Consider the following 13,212-nt stretch of genomic DNA (forward strand, 5'->3'; position numbering starts at 1 on the left):
TCTCCTGGAATTCAAAATTTACCCCTAACTTTTAATACTCTTAAATCCAGATAATTATTACCTGCCAAAGAAAAGCTAGGACATGGAAGTTGTTAATTTTCACGACCATTTTTTCCTATATTCAAACAGGCATGGAATTTATAACTCTAGAAAATGAGACATCTAGTCTTATTTCTTCATCTCTAGAGAACTCAGTATAAAATAAACTGGAAAAAGGAGGGAGAATTTTTTTTAACACCTTTATTGGAGTATAATTGCTTTACAATGGTGTGTTAGTTTCTGCTGTATAACAAAGTGAATCAGCTGTACATATACATACATCCCCACCTAACCTCCCTATCCCACCCCTCTAGGTGAACACAAAGCACCGAACTGATCTCCCTGTACTATGCGGCTGCTTCCCACTAGCTATCCATTTTACATTTGGTAGTGTATATATGTCAATGCCACGCTCTCATTTTGTCCCAGCTTACCCTTCCCCCTCCCCGTGTCCTCAAGTCCATTCTCTATGTCTGCATCTTTATTCCTGTCCTGCTACTTTTTTCAACCAGTTCATTTGTGCCATGATTTAACATAGCTTGAAGGTAAAGTCATGGCCTAGCAAGGAAGAATTTCACCTGCTTCTCACAGCTTTAGCCTCAGGGCAGTGAAATATCCATAAATGGAAAAGAAAGAGAAAATTAATCAGCCATTTAGCTGAAAAATAAAGAACAATGGACTGATGGTGTGATATGGTAGAAACATCACTGGATAAGATGTTTGGCAAATGTGTTGGAGATCCCCTATGCCTCTAAGAACAAGACCTTACAAAGTCACCCAACTGCTCCAAACCTGTTTGATTATCTGTCTCTTACTGGGATTGGATTATATTAGCTCCAAGGTTGCAGTGCTAAAATTACTCAAATCAATCACCACCATTCTCTTTCAATAAGTTAGATGCCTCTGTAAAGTCCCTCCACTCTTCAGTAACATTTTTGCTTCAGACCACATTCTTGGTCTAATATTTTATAAATACCTCAGAGGAATGTCACAAAAAGACTAAGTTTTTAAAAAGATATTTTACAAAGTCTCCCACTATATTCTTGTGAATAATATAGACATGCAAAAGAGAAAATGATATAGTTAGATAGATTTATATCTTTTCTAACAAATACACTGAAGAATGAAGACTGACTCATTAATTACTTCATCAGCTACTTTAACATTAATAGATTCCAGTCTCTCTAAATGGCAGTTTACAGTAGTATTTCAGAGCATTTCTGATCTTGTCTCTGTTCTACCCAACACTTTATTATTAAACTTCATATAGGTAAGTTGGTATATTCAACAAATATGGAAATCTGCTGGAACTGGAAGGCCCAATGAAGATATTTTACAAAGAAAATTTAAAACACATATCGACAGACTAAATCAAAGTGAAATTTAATAAAGTCTGTTAAATTTCAGATTTAAATTCCGTGATGTTACAACTTATGAAGTTAAAAAAGAAAAAAAAAGCACGAAACAGGTTGGGGAAGGAATGGCTTTCAAAAAGTTAATGTAAAGAAAGCTGACTTGTTTTCATTGGCTGCCTGCTCAGTTTGAGGCAACCTGTGGGTAAGGTGGGTAAGCAGACAACACCTCTTCAGGCTGCACAGACAGAAGTGCAGTGACTAAAACCAGGTGGGTGATGAGCCTATTACACTCTGTGTTGCTTATACTTCAACTAAAGCCTCACAATCAATTCTTCACACTCTCATAGGGAAATTGACCATCAAAAGATATTCAGAGAAGAACGCGAGGGCGGGAAAGAATCTGAAAAATATTAAGTATGAGGAACAGCTGAATGAACCAAAGTTGTTAACTCTGGGTGAGAGAAAAATATTTAACTATTTTAAATACTGGCTAGATGTGAAGAGAAAGAGAAACATAGAGAGGGAAAGAAAGAGGATGAAACCTAAGATTTGGTAAAACACACCAACTTGTCTATTCATTTAGCAAATATTTATCGAGGACCCACTATGTGGCAGGCCTTATACCAATTGCTAAATATTCTGAAAGAATAGATACAGTTTCTACCCTCAAAGACATTTACTGTCTTACAAAAGAAACACAAGTAAAGAAGTAATTGCAGTAAGATTGATTTAGTGCTACGAGAGCACACAAGAGACATGCCTAATCTAGCACTGGACGGACCTGAGAAGATTTCCCGAATATGTCTGAGCCTGGCACAGAGCCATTTATGGCACCTCATATATTCATCTCACTTCATGCAGCCGTAATGAACAGGATGAAAATCCTTGGTTAAGAGTTATATGGAGATATTTTGGGCTAATGTAAAAGGAATATTTTCAAATTTGTAGTTGTCCAAGATTAGAATGGTTGCCATAAGGAGGGTGTGTCTCTTGTGATTAGAAGAGTTTAAAAAGAGAATTTGTTAATTCTCCTTACTATTCCACTTACTAGGCTCTATTATACGCTATTTCTCCTGGCTCTAACCGCTTACTTACTTCTACGTTAACACTTGCACTGCATTGCAATCTGTCTCCTTCACTGGATTCTGAATTCTTTCTATACCCCCAAATCACTAGGCTTGTAAAACCTGGCAGGATAATAGATTCTAACTTGCTTACCTTCATATCCCCAATGTTATTTGATATAGTACTGTAAGGTGAATTAATATTTTGAATAGATGATTAGACTTAGTCAGTGAACCCAAAATACATGTCATTCACATCAGAATCACCTGAGGAGCTCTTTTTAACATACAGAATACCAAGAACCCCATTAAAAAATCTGATTTGATAAACTTGAGATGAAATCAAGGAATCTCTATTTTTAAAAAGCTCCCCGAAGTTGTTTATGGCCAGGCTTGAGAATCACTGGACTCAATGACTTCTAAGATCTTTTCAAGATTCTATTATTTCCTCAGTTTCCATTGCCATTAAAACATACTTCGATGCAATCTACTTCTTTAGCATATCTAACATACTTATCCTGTTGTCTAGGCAGTCTGATCTCTGGTAATGAATATTTCCCAATTGCATTTTAAAGGAGCCACTTCTCTTATTTAAATTCTGCAAGATGGGTTGTACCACTGATTAATTCTTCGCACTACAGGTAAGACACTTTGGCCAATTACAAAAAGAAACATGGACCCAGATTGCTTTGGGACTCCTGAAAAATCAAGCAAATTGGTCAGTTTAAAAAAGATGGTGGTCAGGGCTTCCCTGGTGGTGCAGTGGTTCAGAGTCCGCCTGCTGATGCAGGGGACACGGGTTCGTGCCCCGGTCCGGAAAGATCCCACGTGCCGCGGAGCGGCTGGGCCCGTGAGCCATGGCCGCTGAGCCTGCGCATCCGGAGCCTGTGCTCCGCAACGGGAGAGGCCACAACAGTGAGAGGCCCGCATACCAAAAAAAAACATATAGTGGTCTTAGGTTTATTCTGCTTCTTATTCTCATGGTTGTTTTTTATTTCTTTGTTGCTTATGGAAATATATCAGCAGAGGAACTACGACCTCATCTATACATATATGTATAAAGAGGCAAACATTTCTACTACATAGTTTGGGCTGCTGTGAGACTGCAGAGTATATGGTCGAATGCAGTGCTGGCCTGACAGGAAGCATTAACGACTGTATTATTTTCCTATTGCACTGAAACAAACGGCCACAAACTTAATGATGTAAAACAATACAAATGGATTATCTTACAGCTCTGTAGATTAGGAGTCTAACGTACGTCTCACTGGGCTAAAGTCAAGGTGTCAACAGGGCTACATTCCTTTTTAGAGGGTCTGGGCAGATCTCTTTCCTTGCCGTTTTCAGCTTCTAGAAGCCACCCAAATTTCTTGGCTTGTGGGCCCCCACCTCCATCTTCAAAGCATCTCTCTGACTATTCTTCCTTAGTCACATCTCCCTCTGACCACAGTCAGGAAAGTTTCTCCACTTTTAAAGAATTATTTGATTAGGTTAGACCCACCCAGATAATCCAGAATAATCTTGCCATCCCAAGGTCCTAAACCTTAATCACAGCGGCAAAGTCCTTTTTGCCATTTAAGATAACAGAGTCACAGCTTCTGGGGATTAGGACATGGATGTCTTTAGGGAGTCATTATTCTTCCTACCACAGTGTCCAAACAGGCGGCATTTTCCTGCCAGTTCCTCTATATGCAAACTGTAACATTCATACCATATATTCTTGGATGAAATATTTTAGACTGGTATAAACTAAATATGAGAGTTATTGCATGAATTTTCCAGTGTTTTGGTTTGGCTAATTAAGGTGCTCATTTCACTTATTTTTATATTCTGGACCATATTATTGAATGGCTGACCAACAAGTTAGTACTTGATAAAACACTGCCCTACCTTCAAGCATCTTAACAAATTAGCTTTAAGTATGTGGGTACTTAGAGTTGTACAGACATTGTACAGTGTAAATCACACAATTATTGTAAGTAGAAATTATTTAAGATTCATACTTATTCTACACTGTATTCCCAAAACTAAACTGGAATCATTAATTAGTACAGCATATACTCCATGAATAGAGTATTCATCAGCTGAAATTTTTATTTTCCCTGTACATGAAAATGCCATGAGAAGACTTTCACATCTCTACTTTTCACTCACTATTGAGCATATTAGAAACATAAAATAGCAAACCCTTAGAGATTTAAGTATAAGCCCAGATTATCCATCTTCCTTTTTTTTTAAATAAATAAATTTATATATTTATTTATTTTTGGCTGCACTGGGTCTTCGTTGCTGTGCGCAGGCCTTCTCTAGTTGCTGCAAGTGGGGGGCTACGCTTTGCTTTGGTGTGTGGGCTTCTCATTGTGGTGGCTTCTCTTATTGTGGAGCACGGGCTCTAGGCACGCAGGCTGCAGTAGTTGTGGCACGTGGGCGCAGTAGTTGTGGCTCCCAGGCTCTAGAGCGCAGGCTCAGTAGTTGTGGTGCACGGGCTTAGTTGCTCCGCCGCATGTGGGATCTTGTCGGACCAGGGCTCAAACCCGTGACCCCTGCACTGGCAGGCAGATTCCTAACCACCATGCCACCAGGGAAGTCCCTATCCATCTTCTAAAATATGAATTATCATATTATATTTTAGCTACTGTCTAGCACAGAATGAAACAACATATTGGACATTTGTTGAGATTCCCTCTGCTTCTGATTACTCACAGCTAAGAGATGTAATTTTCTCCCAATAGTAATTGTATGGAAATAACTGATTTTGTTTAAAATATCAGAAAATTTGAGTTGGTTTAAAGAAACCAAGAATTCACTGGCTCAATAGAACAGGCACAATAGGGTGCACACTTTCAGATGATATTAGCATGGGTTCAAGTTCTTTTCCTCTGCTTTATCAGTGTTGGTTCAATGCTCAGTCAGCTTCTTTCCAGGTGCCCACAGGTCTGCTGGCAGCTTCAGCTTCAGCCTTCTCCCAGCAACCCCACAGGATAGAATGTAACTCTTTCCCAGTCATTCCAGCAGAAGTCCCTAGGTTAGCCCTGATAGGAAGATTTGGGCCATGTACCTTTCTCTGAACCAATCACTGAAACCATGATTGTAAATTGCACTTACAAATTGCACAGGAAGTAGGTCAGCAGAAACACATGAGTAAAGAATGAGGGTTCGGGGAGGGGAGGAAAACTGGGATGCAGTGTCCAGGACAGGCAGAAATGGATTCTAGATGGGCCAAAAAATATTTGCATCTCACTGTGGGAGAGGGTCAATTCTGTTAATTCTGGTACCTCTGATCTGTTCATTAATTTATTCAACACATTAATTTATTACTATGTGCCAAGGGCTCTGCTGTATAGACTGAACTCTGTGGAACTTCTGGTTTCTCTAACTTCTCATTAAAATTTTAGCCAACTACTTTCCTTGTCCTAAGACAAGAGTTAAAAAGGATATCAGAAATCCCTGAGCTCTGATATTCATTACCTAATTTTGATTTACCCTCTTAGTTTCTGATTTCCTATATCTGTGTATGCCTATTGATACGAACTAATTCTGGATCCTCCTAAGCCCCTCTTGACTTTCTTGCCATGCCTGAGTTCCTATAATATAGCCGCGGAGCTATAGGATATTAATTTTCTAATTCATATCATGATGAATTAGAATATTAATATAATTTTAAAAAAATATCTACAGCATAATGCCAAGATAATTCTTTTTCCCCCCTCCCCTTCTTCTGCTACTCTTGAGGAGAACCATTTTCAATCAAAATTTCTTTTAATGAAAACTGCATCTGGTCTAAGAAACAGCTGCCAATTTCCAACCTGTTGTGAATATAAGAACTAAATTTGAAAACCTCTTAAAATCAAGGTATAGATGCAAGAGGGAGGGGATTTGGAGATATCTGTATACATATAGCTGATTCACTTTGTTATACAGCAGAAACTAACACAACAATGTAAAGCAATTATACTCTAATAAAGATGTTAAAAAAAAATCAAGGTATAGAATGAAAAGGTTGCCAGACATTTCTCTAAATAATAGCTCTGGCCCTTTTCTCAAGCTCACTAATAACCATGGCCTATTCTCCCCTGATTGGCCCAATTTCATTCAGATCTACCCCTGCACACCTCTGAGGTTTTACATTAACGTTAGCCTGGCATTATGCAAAGTCCATCAGATTCCTTAAAAAGCCAGAAAGGGAAAAGAGGTAATGTTAATATTGTCTCATGAACTCAAACGGCCCCAAAAGGAAGGATCTGTCTGCTCAGCCTGTGTTTAACTATGGCACCAATTCTGAATCATCCTTCATTTAAGAGAACTCCATTTTATGTAATAATTCCCACTGATCCCTTCACTAAACCCCGGCCCCGACATTTCTGTTCTCCCGCTGTCCCTCCATCTTTCTGTTTCACCCTGATTCCTCTCTTCCTCCTCTTTTTTCTGATTTATTGTTCACTACTCACTCTCTTTCCTCTCTCGATTGCATGCCTGCCTACTGGTGGTCCTCTGTTTTATTCAGTGATTAATAAAACGTGAGCAAGAGAGTATTTATTAAGAATCTTTTATTTGCCACAGAATGAAATAGGATCTAAATCCAAGTCTGTCTGAGTCCATATCTAGTGAAGAGACCAGAGTTTGAACCCAGATTTGTCTGATTTCAAAGTCCATGATCTCCTATCACGCCATTCTATCTTTAATCTAGAAATTCTTATTCACTCAGTCCACTGATTTCACATTTATAGTACATCAGACCTCCCTAGTCACTATCATACAACCTGTTTTATTTTTTTCAGAGTATGTGTTACTACATGAAATTATCGTTTTCCTTTACTGGTTTTCTTATGTATGGTCCATCCTCCTTCACTTAGGAGTCATTTCCTTACAATTAAGGACTTGTCTCATTCACCACCGTATCGCCACTACTCAGAAGAGCACCTGTCTCATGACGGTTTATCAATATCTATTTCTTCAATAGACGAATTAATGTATAAGTGCTCTCTATATTTCAGCTCCACAAGTAAACATCCACAAGCATCATAGCATAGTGTAGCATAGCATAACATCATAGAGCTCTATTGATGCAAAGAAAACCCCAAATTTTTAGTATAGGCATTTTCAAACATATAGTAGAAAGAATAACATGACGAAATCTATATAAACTCTTAAAAGATTCATTAACTGTTAACATTCTGCCATATTTGTTCTCTCCCATGCTCTTTCTCTCTAATTCCCACTTTGTAATATAAACACATCAAAAAAGACTATCAATTTATATTTAGAAGATAGAAAGGACTCTTGCCTTGCATCAACAAGTACAAGATGAGAAACCCAAGAGTACCCAATAGAAAAATAATTATCTGACGAGATGAACAACTACACCAACTCTCATACAGATGCAAATTTAAAACATGAGGCATCCCTTTATACCTACCACTTTGGCAAAAAATTAGAAATGTCAGTGAGAATATGGAGAAGTAGGAACCTTGTGGATCACTGACAGGCATGGGGAGCGATCAGGCCCTATTGTCTGGCAGCGCTCAGAGTGCTGCAGGATGTGCATACCCTGTGACCCCCAGTCCTCTTAAGTACATGTCCCAGAGAAATAGGGGCAGAGATATAGAAGGACTGATGTATGCTTGTGTTTATCACAGCAGTGTTTGTGGTAAAAGGAAGTTGGAAGCAACTCAGCTGCAATTTGCTAGGGAAATAAATAAATAAAGCATGGTAGATGTGCACTATGGAATATTATGCTCAGAGCAGAAGGACACTTAGAACAATATGCATCAATCTTTGCATAGTGTGGAATAAGAAAGTCAGAAAAAAATGAGACTGTAATACACTGTCACTTATGTAAATTTAAAACATACAAACACAAGGCAACATGCTATATTTTTCAGATACAAATATATCCAAATGCAGTAGAGTGGGTTTCTATGGAGGGGTGGTGGGCAGGGAGAGGAAGATTGAAAATAAAAAGGAGAAATAAAATGAGAGTGGCGTCACAGGGATAGAAGATAATAGTATACCATGAATAGAGGCATGTGACTGGCCCAATTTTCTGTATATGATTTTTTAAAACTTTTTAATAAAACAAAGTAAAAGTAATAATGTCATAAAACTCTTCATTCATTTGAAAATGTTTGTCTCTTACTAACAGTATGCCATCAACAATGCACAAGGTTCATGGTGGTTGATCATCTCCCCATATAATTGTGTTTCTATTGGGTACCCATTGGTTTCTCATTATGAATTCCAATGTTTATAGGTTCTCTGTATATGGACATGGTCAGATCAATAAGAATGTCACATTTTATGCTCACAAAACTGAATTAGAGAAAAGAAGGGAGCATCACAAATAATAGCATAAACTGATATCACATATACCTCTTGACCTGTGAGGCACTGAGAAAGACACAACACCACCTGAATACGTTCTTGCAAAAATGACTAACCTGTATTTAATAACGAAGAAACAATCCGACTAATCTGATTTTGACATTCAACATGACAACAGGCCTGGACTTTTCAAAAATGTCAGTGTCATTAAAGACAATAAAAAGGTGAGAAGTTTGTTCTAGATCAGCGATTGGCAAACTATAGGCCAATGGATAAATGCAGCTTGTTTTTGTACAGCCCACAAGCAGACCATGGTTATATTTTTTAATTGTTGGGGAAAAATCAAAAGAAGAATAATATTTCATGAACCATGAAATGTATATGAAATTCAAATTTCATAGTCTATAAATAAAGTTTTATTGGCACACAGCCACACTCATCAGGTTGTCAATGGCTCTTTTTTTTTTTTTTTTTTTTTTTGCGATACGCGGGCCTCTCACTGTCGTGGCCTCTCCCGTTGCGGAGCACAGCCTCCGGACGCGCAGGCTCAGCGGCCATGGCTCACGGGGCCAGCCGCTCTGCGGCATGTGGGATCTTCCCGGACCGGGGCACGAACCCGTGTCCCCTGCATCGGCAGGCAGACTCTCAACCACTGCGCCACCAGGGAAGCCCTCAATGGCTCTTTTTGCTCTGTAATAGCAGAGCTAAGCAGTTGCAACAGAGACTATATGTGGCCCATAAAGCCTAAAATATTTGCTATCTGAGCCTTTAATAAAAAATTTGCCAACTCTTTCTCCAGATTAAAGGAAACTAAAGAAACATAACTTCAGGCAACGAATGAGACTTGGTTGACTCAGGGTAAAAGAAAAAACATTATTTGTACAACAGAAAATTTCAATATGGGTTGCATATTAGATTAATAGCATTGTATCAATGTTAAATGTCTCTGATCTGGTGCTTGTGTAGGAAAATTTCCTTGTTATCAGTAAATATATGTTGAGATATTAGGGGTGCAGCTTCATGATGTCTGCAATATACTTTCAAATGCATCAGAGGGAAAATTGTATGTGTTCGTGTGTATATATATGGAGAGAGAGATAACAAATACAATAAAATATAAACAATTAATGGATGTAGGCGAAGGGTATATAGTTGTCCTTTGTACTATTTTTTCACCTTCTTGACATTTTTCAGAATAAAAAATATTAAAAGATAAAAAGGTAAACTTTTTTTAAAATAACCATTTTCTTTTGAGTTTGCAGGGAGACAGAATAAATATTTTCCTAAAATGCATCAGTTCACTCTCTTCCCTGAGGAAACACAATAAAAAGGATTTCCCAGCTCAGTTAAGAAACCTAGGGCCCCTCCTTAATTCCTCTCTTTCCCTTACCCACATGGAATCCACCTTCAAAACTCTACCTTCATAATATATCCAGAACCTGAGCTCCCCTCCACTGCCACCATCCCAGTTCAATCCACCATCATCCCTCACTTGATGCTCCAATAGTCTCCTTGCTGGTCTCTTCACCAAGTAGACTTTTACTCAGTGATCTTTTAATCCTATAAATGAGATTGTGTGATTTTCCTGTTCCAAACTCTCCCATGGCTTCCATCACATTTAAATAAAATTCAAAATCCTTAGCATAACCTATAAGACGTGCACAATACAGCCCTTGCTCATCTCCCTGATAACATTTCCCACTCTTCTCTCTCCTTCAGATGCGCAAAACATGCTCCCATCTCATGACCTTTATACTTTCTGTTACCCTTGCCTGCTCCCAAATCTCTTCATGTCCAAAATCTTCACATCGCTCAATACTCTGTCCAAATTTGTCTCCCCAAAGAGGACTGTCCTGCCCACTCTACCTAAAATAACCAAAACACTACCAGTAACTCTCTATTTCCTTAGCTTGATTTATTTTCCCCATAATACAACGTTTACATTCCTGGTGTCTGGTATTTGGCCTTTTCTAACAGTCACACATGAGAATGTTAACTCCATGAGGGAAAAAGAATTTTTTAATCATTTATTTTTATGCTAGCATATAACCATATATTTTTTGAAGAATACCCAAAGACTTCATTCATTTAACTAATAGTTATGGAATACCTATTGTGTGTGGCACTGTTGTGGTTACTTGGTCCACATTAGTGAACAAAACAAAAATCTGTGCCGCCATGGAGCTTACACACTATCAGGGAAGAACATTCTAGAGTGTGTGGAAGGAGAGGGGTCATGGGGAGGATGCATGCATGCTTGTAATACTGGACACGTATCTAAGGGACTCTCCAAACCCATCAGCAGGCAAAATGTGCACATTGCAACTCCATGAATGACTACATCAGCATTAAAGACAGGGGGGTCATTTACAGAGGAATGCAAGCTGCAGTTGGAAGGAAAGTTTGGAGAGAGAGCGGAAATGGAGGTTAGGAGGCCCAGAGCAAACAGTACTGGGATTGGGAGGCAAGAGAGACTACATTTTCTGGTGGTGGCAAAAATGACAGGAATATAATGGAATTAGCTGGTCTCAGGATTCCACCTGGGCCACTGATACGATGCTCCTTCCATTCCAACATAGATCGCTGTGGTGTGGGAAGCTGAATTTCATCAACAATTTGTGGCGCAGCCTGAATGGCCTTTGCACAAGTGTCTAGTAAGATAGTTGAAGAAGAGTTGTCTTGTGTCTCAACAAAATCAAACCTATGGAGAATTTTATTATATGTAAATTATACCTCAATAAACCTGATATTTTTAGAAAATCTGCCCATAGTGGAGACAGAAATCACAGTTGGGACAGGGTTCCAGATACCTTTTGGCGTTCTTATCCATATCCTATATATTAAAATAGAAACTAATTGGTTATTTATTTCTGTTTATTTGCATTTTAAAACCTTTATGGCTAACAATTTGCTTCCAGTGTAAAGAAGTTCAAGACTCCATAAGCTAGTGTTTCAGAGATTTCAGTATCCCTGAGTGGGAGCTGCTTGGGGCAGGGGGGTTCACTTCTGAATTGGAAAAGATATAAAGACAGTCCCGACTTAAGATGGCTAGACTTTACGATTTTTTGACCACGATGGTGCCAAAGCAATATGCATTCACTAGAAGCTGAACTTTGAATTGTGAATTTTAATCTTTTCTTGGGCTACTGATACATAGTACGACACTCTCATGATGCTGGACAGTGGCAGCCACAGCTCCCAGCCAGCCATGCAATCACAAGGATAAACAATGGATACACTTACAAGCATTCGGTACCCATACAACTGTTCTTTTTCACTTTCAGTATTCAGTAAGTTACATGAAATATTCAGCACTTTATTATAAAATAGGCTTTGTGTTAGATGATTTTGTTTTTTCAATTTGAAAGCAGTCACTGTTTATTAACTGACCAGATTACAAAAATAATCATGGTAGATACTTTAGTTCATCCTTCTTATAAGTCTGTTGATCTGGTCTTCTCTGTTGCCAGCCTCTCCACCTTCTACAAAATGGGTAGTCTTTTTCTTCATTCCACCTCGTGGAGAAGACAATTTGAAGGGCCACAGGAAGTTGTTTGCTTCTTTGAAACGTTTTCCAACAGTATAGATCTCATGAATCAGATCATCCATGCAGATAATACCGTATTTGCCAAGAGATCGAGCAATCAACACATTATCCGTCAGGGCATTTCGCTTCTTGTTGATTTTGCCATAACCACACTTTTGTAGATCAATTCATTTACTGACTTCAGGTTTGGGCACCCCCATGCAATGTATGGTTCCACAGTTCTCAGCATGTTAACTGAAGCCTTGTTGAGCTTCACAAATGTGCCATTGAAAATCTGACAGAGGCGAAGAAGCTGCAACACCTTTCTAACCTTTGGGCTCACACCACTGATACCTCTGATCCTGATGACAAATGTCAATTTGGGTTCCGCGGGTACGTAGAAGTTGCTGGCTTTTCTTGCCATCCTAGCCATTCGAATTTCAGTTCTGTACATCTGCCGGTATTCCTTGTGATCCTGCTTAGCTTTTTCATAGATAAGCTTCCTCCTTGCCTTTCGAAGCATCTTCTGGGCAAATTTCTTTCTCAGGCGCTTGATCTTAAGCTCTGCGAAATTCTTTCGCTTTTTCTTAAGGGTTTCTGGCACAGCAGGAACCTTCTTTTTCTTCTCCTCAGCACCTTCCATGGTTCCAGCCGGGAAAGAGGCTGTGTTAGACGATTTTTACCCAACCATACACTAATGTAAGTGTTCTGAGCACTTTTAGGGTAGGCTGGGCTATCATGTTCAGTAGGTTCGGTGTATTAAATACATTTTTGATTGAATGGTATTTTCAGCTTACGATGGGTTTATAAAGACATAATGCCATTGTAAGTCTGGGAAGATGTGTAGTTAGTCTCTCCTTCCCTGGGGGTCTAACCTCCTTGTGTCCTGGGAGACAAATTCAGCCTG

General features: G+C 38.9%; 1 pseudogene; it reads right to left on the reverse strand.

The window, feature by feature from the left end:
- Positions 1 to 12,199: 12,199 nt before the first annotated feature.
- On the reverse strand, positions 12,200 to 12,948 carry LOC136125778 (large ribosomal subunit protein uL30 pseudogene; annotated as a pseudogene).
- Positions 12,949 to 13,212: the final 264 nt, after the last annotated feature.

Source organism: Phocoena phocoena, chromosome 7, assembly GCF_963924675.1.
Source record: "Phocoena phocoena chromosome 7, mPhoPho1.1, whole genome shotgun sequence".
Taxonomy (NCBI): domain Eukaryota; kingdom Metazoa; phylum Chordata; class Mammalia; order Artiodactyla; family Phocoenidae; genus Phocoena; species Phocoena phocoena.